Genomic DNA, 9,450 nt, shown 5'->3' on the forward strand with positions numbered 1-9,450 from the left:
GGGCGTTGATTGTGGGTCCGAGTAAAATGAAATCCTTTACAACTTCAATATTTTCTCCATTTATCATGATGTTGCTTATTGGTCCAGTTGTGAGGATTTTTGTTTTCTGTATGTTGAGGTTTAATGCATATCAAAGGCTGTAGTCTTTGATTGTCATCAATAAGTGCTTTCAGCAAGCAAAGTTGTGTCATCTGCATATTTCAGGTTATTAATAAGTCTTCCACCAATCCTGATGCCACATTCTTCTTCACGTAGTCCAGCTTCTCTGATTATTTGCTCATCGTACAGATTGAATAAGTATGGTGAAAGGATACAACCGTGATGCACACCTTGCCTGATTTTAAACCATGCAGTACCCCTTTGGTCTAAGTACAGGATCTGCATGAGCACAATTAAGTGTTCTGGAATCCCATTCTTTATGATGTTATCTATAATTTGCTATAATCCACACAGTCAAATGCCTTTGCATAGTCAATAAAACACAAGTAAACATCAATGATATGCTTTGTTCCATGTCCTCTTCTGAACCCAGCCTGAATTTCTGGCAGTTCCCTGTTGATGTACTGCTGCAACTGTTTTTAAATTATCTTCAACAAAATTTTTACTTGTGACCACACATTTAGAAAGGAAGTATTAGTCACATTTCACGCAGGAACTATAAGAAGTCATGGAAGTAATTCAATCCCAGGCTCATTAGGATTCCAAAGCCTGTGCTCTTAATAATCATCTACGTTTACTCTGAAAACTCTTTTTTTAAGAACTTTGGGGAAGAGTAGAAATCAAAGGGGGTTTTCTGATTAACCTATAATTATAACTGAATTGTATTGCTCTGGTAAAAGTCCACTTGATATAAGGAAGATTATATTAAATTTTTTATAACTAATTATTAGTTTGATCAAAATAAAGCACTATTCTTTGATCAAAGATGCCTTGATAAGATAAAATGGGGTAAATGTGAAATCAGATATAATTTTAGATAGCTAACGTAATTTTATTTGTTAAGTCGTTCATAGTACATAAACGCTAAATAACTTATTAGGAAACCATAGAAATAATTACTATCATACGTCTTTTGAATGAATCTTAACATAAAAGTACACGTTGAAAAAATCTCCTAGGAGAACACGATAATAGCTGAGGAAAAACCTAAGAATTCTTAAATTTCAACTAGGAAATGGAGTGAGAGTGTGTGAATGGGTCTATGGAGGTATAAGTGGCAGGTTGGGGTGGCACTGTCATGCTGTCAGAAAGAGGTTAGAAGCAACAATTTCAGAAGAAGGAAAATGAAATGGTTTCCTAACCATACATTAGTGGGGGTGTTAAAGATGTTTTCCAAAATACCATCGATATTTGTACAATATGACATAATGTTTATAATATGTAATATGACACTACATTTATAACAAGGTAATCTAAGAATAATCAGTGTCTGTTTTGTGATTCCTGGTTTTGATTGCCTCTTTTACGTACTAGAGGAAGGTGATGTGGAGGTGAAGCTGGATCTTTCACATTGTCATTTGATCGCTGCTCACTGGTTTTGTGTCCCTTTTAATTCTGTGGAGGACTCACTTCACCATTTTGTGTAGGCTGGAAGTAATGGAAGGGAGTGGCGTTCATACACTCCTGTTACCTCTGCAAGGGTCCCTATGAATTGGGGAACAAGTTGATGTAAGAATGAATTTGTGGCTTTGTTATTCACTTCTCCATTCCACAGAAGAGTACAGTTTTGTACATTGTTAAACACTGTACCCAACAGAAGGGCTGGAGAAGCTAAACAGAAGTGCAATACATGAGATCAAGTGTAAAACTCTATGTTAAAATATGGCTTGAGCAGAATCCAAGTGAAAGAGCTTAGGAAGATTCTGGGGTTTTATTCCAATTCCTCATCTTGCTCCATTGTCCTCTATTTTTTTCTTTTCTTTGCAAGGTGTTTTTTATTTCCCATCCTTCATAATATAAATCTATGTACAAAATTTATGAAAACCTCAATCTCTATGGTGAGTTATAGAACTAGGATCTGTTCATTTCTCCAAAGTAGTCCATGTCTGTAAATGCAATGTGTTCAGTCTCAGATGGTGACTGTGGTAAGCTAGCAGAGAAAGGTTTACTAGCGTTTATAGACTTAGATGTGATGTGAGTGTAACACAAGAGATGTCTGACTCATTTCGAGTTCTACCCACTCTCTGAGCTGCACACAAGTCCTGTTTTACTTCCAGTTGTCTATGGGTAACCCGTGGATCAGTCAGACACAAACACAAGGCCAAATACTGATTACATATGACAGGATAGTCTAAGAAGGAATAAGCGAAAACTGCAGTTGAAAAAAACAGCTTCCTCATAATGGTGTAATCAGACCACAGTTTAATGCAAATATTGTTGTTGTTTTTGTTTGTTTGTTTGTTTTTGTTGCTATTTTTACTCTAGGACAGCACTGCTTTCTGTCCTTGGGTTTCTCAATAATTTGAAAAAAAAAAAAAGAAGTAATGGTCACTATTATGGATTGAATTGTGTTCCCCAAAAATACCTGATGCAAATTCTACCCCGATGCCTATAGTTTATAATAGTTATAATCCCGTTTGAGAATGAGTTTACTTTGTTATGTTAATGAAGCAGTATTAGTGTAGGATGTGTCTTAAGTCAATCTCCTTTGAGATATAAAAGAGCAGATTAAGCAAGCAAGCAAGCAAGCCCAAATGGAAGGGAAGATATATGCCACATGTTTACCAATGAACCTAGGAATAGAAGCTGAAAAGGGACAAGGACCTTCCCCCAGAGCAGACAGAGAGAAAGTCTTCCTTCCTCTAGAGCTGGCGCCCTGAATTCAGACGTCTAACCTCTTAAACTGTGGGAAAATAAATTTCTGTTCGTTAAAATGACCCACTTGTGGTACTTCTGTTACAACAACACTACATGACTAAGATACTTGCCCAACTCCTCTGTGTAGAGATCTAATCAAAACTTCAGCATCTCCACGTACATGCTCTTCCACACTCTCTGTTTGGAGCTGGAATTTACTCATATATTCATGCATTTATTTCATTAAAAATACATATATTTAAAGGGTATAATAAAGTCAAAATAAAGATCAGTTCTATAGTTACCCAGTAATATTCTTCAACTACTTAGAGGAAGACGAGTGCCTGTTTTCTTCCATGTTCAAGATGAACAAGACAAATCAAATCTTTCTAAAGGGAGATTTCACAAACCTCTAAATAAACATTTTTTAAAACTAGCAATAGGAGTTCAGGGGCTTTAGGATGGCAGAGAAAATATTCTAAATTCATTAGGTTGTAATCTTAACATGAGATGAATATACTAAAGGCTGAGATAAGACTAATTCTGGAGGTGTTTTGTTTTTTCTTCCACGATTTATTTTTGCATGTCATCGTATTGAATGGGAGAGAATTCTACTGTGAAATACTTTGATTTCTTATAAACTCAGATCTATTATATATTTTGCCAAGACTGTCTTTCCTGAAAAACAACAACAACAAAAGAACAATACAAAAGAGAGGAGAAAGCTACTATGTGTATCTAAGTGAAGATACAGTTTAAAATAAGGATTTTTAATTTTTTCATTGGTAGTCCATATCAAAAAAGTGAAAATTAAAGTTACATGCTTACACAGAAGAATACTAAAACATTCCCTGGAAAGGCTTTTAAAGATACATGACATTATTGATTTGCTATGTCTCTCAGTGGTTTAAGATCAAGGAAAGTGTCGCTCATGTGCCATTTATTTACCATTGTTGGTGGACGCAGCTTGGGAACTATTTGATGGATTCAGTGTTTTAGGAAGTATAGAGTAGTAATTTAGGGTATATTCTCTGAGCCAAATAGACCTGGATTGTAATACCTCATCATTTACTAGCTAAGTGAATTTATGAGAACTACTTAACCTCTGAGTCTTGGATTTCCCACCTGAACGATAGGGGAAGTTAAAACTATCTCAAAGGGCTATTGTGGGTAGCAAGTGAGATAAAGCATGTAAAACTCTAGCCCATTAAATGACATGTAGTAAGCATTTAATAAATGGGACTTATTATTGCTTATCCACAGTGGAATTAGAAAACCTATTTAGATGGCTGTCCTATAGAGATAACTTAAAAGGTTTTAGAGAGGAAATAGAAAACATACAGAGTATGTTTATTTTAAAGATTAGAGAGCAATTAGTATCACACTAGTAACCATTTAAAGTAAGAAAGTGTGGGTTTATCATGAGGGATGGAGGGACAAGTTCGGAAAGATGAATGCACATTAAGTCACTGAGTGGTGTAGTGCCTTAAGCTTTTCTTAATGACTCTTAACTATGTTAAGCACTTCCTTCAGATTTTTATAATTGTGGCTTTAATAGAGGATCTTGACCAAGTATCATACAAAGATTATTTATTGTCAATCCCATTTTGCTTTCGCTTGGACTTAGTGTAGATCCCATTATTTTAGCTATTTTATGTATGATTTAGCAAAGAGTATGTAAAATCCCCAGACAAATAAAGCTATATTGTCATCAGACTCGGGTTAGATTCATATTACTTAACAAAATTCATTTTTTCATACCAGAAGCTTAGTGAACTATTTCAGGGAGGAAGATTGTCTCAGTCAAGAGAGAAAATATTCTTCTATAAAGATATCCCATCCCAATGGAAGAAGAATAGTACTTGAGACCACTGTAGCCATACCTGAGCCCTGGTAGCGTAGTGGTTAACAGCCTGGCTGCCAACCAAAAGGTCAGTAGTTCACATCTACCAGCTGCTCCTTGGAAACCCTATGGGGAAGGTTCTACTCTATCCTATAGGGTTGCTCTGAGTTGAAATCGCCTTGACGGTAATGGTTTGATTTGGTTTCAGTAGCCATACGTAGAGAAAGAATGACTTGGTGTACAGTCCCCTTAGTATTTATCAGTATAATGTATATATCATAATTTCTTTTACTATTACTTTTTTTTAGAACACCGAAGGTGATAGCCCAGACAGTGACAATGCTTAAAATGAAATCTTACTAATTCTAGGTCAATGCCCTTTCAATTACCATGTTCCAAAATAGTATTCAGTTCAATTGACATTTATTAAATAACAGAGCATGCTGATTCAGTTCAACATGCATTCTAAGTAATATTTCTTTGTCATTTTTACAAAGTATTAATTACAACGGTGCCATAAGATGTTACATATTGGTAAAACTGTATCGGGGTGAGCCCTTGAGGTTTGTTAAGCTTTGTCATGAAACTATTTTATTGTAAGTATATAAAGCATATTAAAATGTTTTCCTATAATACCTATCAGTAAGTAAATTGGTTTAAAGTTAAAAGGAATTTCCTTTATATGATGTATATTTGTAGTCCAAAATAAGTGAGTTTTGTCTAATAGAATAGTTTGCTTTAATAGTTTCATTACACTGAGACGTGGGATACTGAGTTCAGTCAAAATGAAATTATATGTGTTTATAGAATTTGGCAAGAGAATATTGTTATTTTATGATAGCCTAAGACATAGAAGTATTTTTCTTGACATGTTTTTCTCATTTCAAAATTAAATTCACTTTTTAATATTTTTCCTTCTTTTTTTTTATTTCCCCCTCTACAAAGTGCAAATTTGGATCTGGCCCTTATCTGTCTATATGTCAGTAATACTGCCCTTTTAGTGGTTCTTTGCAAGGCTACTATAATTATTTAACAAAGGCATACTGTAGAAGTAGGTTTACTTCTCTTTTGTCATTACATTAAAGGAAAGATAATAGAAAAAATATATAAATTCAAGTATTGCTTGTTGTTAAAATGTGGGAGGGGAAAATGTTTTGGTAATGCCTTCCAATAAATTTTTATTTGTATCCAGAATATATTGAAAACTAGTAAAATAGAAGTCATTTAGTGTCCATTCTGAAAATACATTTCCTTTTTCTCGATCGTGCACTACATTTCACGAAGAATTTTAAGTGCTCTCTAACTTTCATTGTTCCATGATATTCTGAATTCTATTACACTGAACCCTATCGCTCACATCTTATGCAGTTAAAAAGAATTTTCTTGTCTAAATGATACTTTATGAGAAATATTCTCTAAATCGTCTAATATATGTAATTAATACTTTCTAAATATGCACATTTTAAATGTTTTGTTGTCACTGAGATATTCCTGCAAAAGTATTGACACATCATTAAATTTCCTAAGTTTAATATCACAGTTGAATAGTGACGTCTAATTGGGTTCATTCCAAGCTAATTCCATTTAAAAGCAACTTATCCTCATAACAAAAGAAGAGTTCCCCTTTGGTGATTCTACTAAAGTAATTAATTTTTTTTTCCTTCCATGTAGATTTTAGCATTGTATTTGGGCAATCATGAAGTTAAATGGCTCAAACATTTTAATACATCCTAAGCAGACTTAGACCCTTTTTGTACTGGGAGCTTTTTGTTTATCATAAGGTCCAGATGTCTACATTTTTGTTAATTAATATGCAAATATTTTTACATTTCAAACCTGAAAAATATCTGACTTGTCTTCTGTTACTAGCAGGGAGGCTTAACTCTAATAAGCAAGTTTAAAGCAAGTCCAAAAGATTATAGTATATAAATGCTAAGGTTTAAGAAAAATATTAAATTTTACTAGTTAAAATGGAGCAAAGTCCATTATGGCAAGATGCATACAGTTTAATTTTAAATAATCTCTTCAAATTTTTTTTCATATATATAACAATCTATCAGCCAAACCAAAAACCTGTTGCCTTCGAGTCAATTCCGACTCATAGTGACCTTATAGGACAGAGTAGAGCTGCCCCACAGAGTTTCCAAGGAGTGGATTTGAATTGATGCCCTTTTGGCTAGCAGCCAAGCTCTTAACCACTGCACCACCTCTTATAGTCAATAATACTTTATTTGACAGTTCACTAACAGTATCATTTCAAGGTTTATGTCTATTATCATAGTTAATAATTTGCCTGCATGAGGTCTTCTATATTTTTGTGACAAGCATTTTCTTTAGTCATTGTCATAGGGCCCCAGGTCTACCAACAATATTTGGAAGATGAATGCATGAAGAGGCAAGTCTGTGTTAGAGAGAACAGTACACGTGTGTGCTTAATATGAGAGTGATGACGTAGCTCTTCCCACCCTGAACATACATGTTGATTAGCAGCTGTTTTCCCGGTGTACACAAGACATTGTGAGATAGTAGGAAGGACCTTGAATCCAAATTTTACTCCTAATCAACTTTTTAGCCTTCGTTAAATCTTTTACTCTCCTTTGGACCTCAGTTTTCCCACCAGTGATGTGAGACCCTGATTGAGAACTCTTACAACTGTAAGGGTTTATGTATTTCTACACCACACACACAAACACACACACAGTGTTGATTTGTACACATGGTCAGTCACACATTTCACACGTTATTCACTTGTCGATGTCTTTGCTAAAACTCTCACTGATTTTTCACCTCCTGGCTTAAACCATGCATTCACTAAACAAGGTGCTGAGGCATGACTTCTCATGTGCTGGCCAGCTTGCCCTCTTGTTGGCTGTCAGGAATATTTCTTAACAGTCCAGAGCTATTCACTGACTTGTCTAATGTTTACTTCAGAATGGCCTTATGCCATTCAAAAGAGAATGAACATGTTGACAAATGTTCAACGGTGTCAATCAGTAATGTGATAATTAAAATGCTGAAAGGTGGCGATTGTGGAAAGACATCGAAAAAGACCTGACAGCTGATAAATGTGGTCATTGAAATGTGTGCCACTTGGAATTACAAGTCATTTCTCTGACAAATAATGCAGCAATACAAACGTGGAGGTATGAAAGTCTAAAAGCGGGCAACTTCCAGGGAGATAATATCACACATTAAACTCAAAATAAAAAGCTTCACAGAACTTGATGCGTTTGCCTCAAAGTCTTTTTTGTGTAAATCATTTTATATTTTTAACACCTCACAGATGACATAACATTGGATAAATGCTTCAAAATATTTGTTGATTTAATGAATTAAAAGAAAGAGTGAACAAATATGGCACCTGGACATAGAGTTAAGGAAAGTACCTAAAACAGCAAGATTTAGGTGAACAGATTTCATTTAAACAGTAAGTGCATAAAATTAATTTGCAAGACCATTTAAATTAAATAATAGAGTTCATGGATTAGAAACTAATCATGCAATTTACAAAACATATTGGTTATAATAAAGTGATGGAAGGGTTATATTCCTCAAGACACTGCAGTTAAAATTAATTTTGAGCAACGACCTGAATGAAAACTGAGTAAATGCACTCGTGAAATAATCTAATGATTCCAGAGCAAATAAAGAATGAGATACCACCTCCAAAAAAAGTATAAAATTTGGAAAAGACAAAAAAAAAATCAAATTGAACAAGACTTGGAAGGGAAAACGTGACTGATAGGCTGAACATGAAGAAAGTATTTTTAGAGATCTTTGGATAAATATTTATTCCAGTAACTTAGATAATAGGATATTTCAGTTTAATACCAGAAACTTTTATAAGTATGCTTTACACAGATAAACAAATAGATAATCACAAAATACATACTGAGTCATGCTCAAATGAAATCTTTGTTATTTCTAGAAACAAACTTCAAATGATTTGACAGGTGGGTTTATATGTTAAATCATTCCTGCCTAGCTTCTTGTTTTGATTCTGGAGTAGAGAAAATTAAAACAGATAAGCAGGACCCCTTGTCAAATGCAAGACTTAAACTGGATATGCTACAAGTTGCTTTTATCTATATTATTCAATATTCACGTCACTACACTTGCAAACCTTCAAATAAAATTTTCTGATTGATATTTCTAGCTACATTGATGGTATTTAGCTTCAGGCTCTGCTCTAATAACTTTCTTTCTTATTGGCCTTTTACTGGATATCACAAAACAATTCACATTAATTAGAGTCATTTTTATTTATTGCCCCATTTATCAGTTCTACTGCTTTTTTGACTGGGTACTCATGTAACATGATGATTACAACCAGGACTATCACTCCTGACTTAGTCTCACCTCAACAGTGTCGCTGATATGCAACAAAACATGCAATAACACTGCCACCAGGAGCCCTGGTGGTGCAGTGGTTAAGAGCTTGGCTACTAACCACAAGGTCAGCAGTTCAAATCCACCATCCACTCCTTGGAAACCCTATGAGACAGTTCTACTGTTTCCTATAAGGTCAATATGAGTTAGAATCAACTCGACGGCAACAGATTTGGGTTTTGGGTTTACCAGCAGCAGTTGCAGCATTAGGAACAAACATCAACAACACAAATCATAACAAATCTCAACTCTAGGATTCTGGGAGACAAGGCCATCTTCTATAGGCTGATTCCAGAACTAGAATATTTAAGAAAAAGACGGGAGAAGAAGGGGTTGAACTAAACAAACCTGAACATGCACAGGACAAAAATGAGATAAAATAAATACATACATAACTGTCTTCATAATTTCCAGGCAGTAAA

Source organism: Trichechus manatus, unplaced genomic scaffold (genome assembly GCF_000243295.1).
Source record: "Trichechus manatus latirostris isolate Lorelei unplaced genomic scaffold, TriManLat1.0 scaffold00118, whole genome shotgun sequence".
In the NCBI taxonomy this organism is placed as follows: domain Eukaryota; kingdom Metazoa; phylum Chordata; class Mammalia; order Sirenia; family Trichechidae; genus Trichechus; species Trichechus manatus.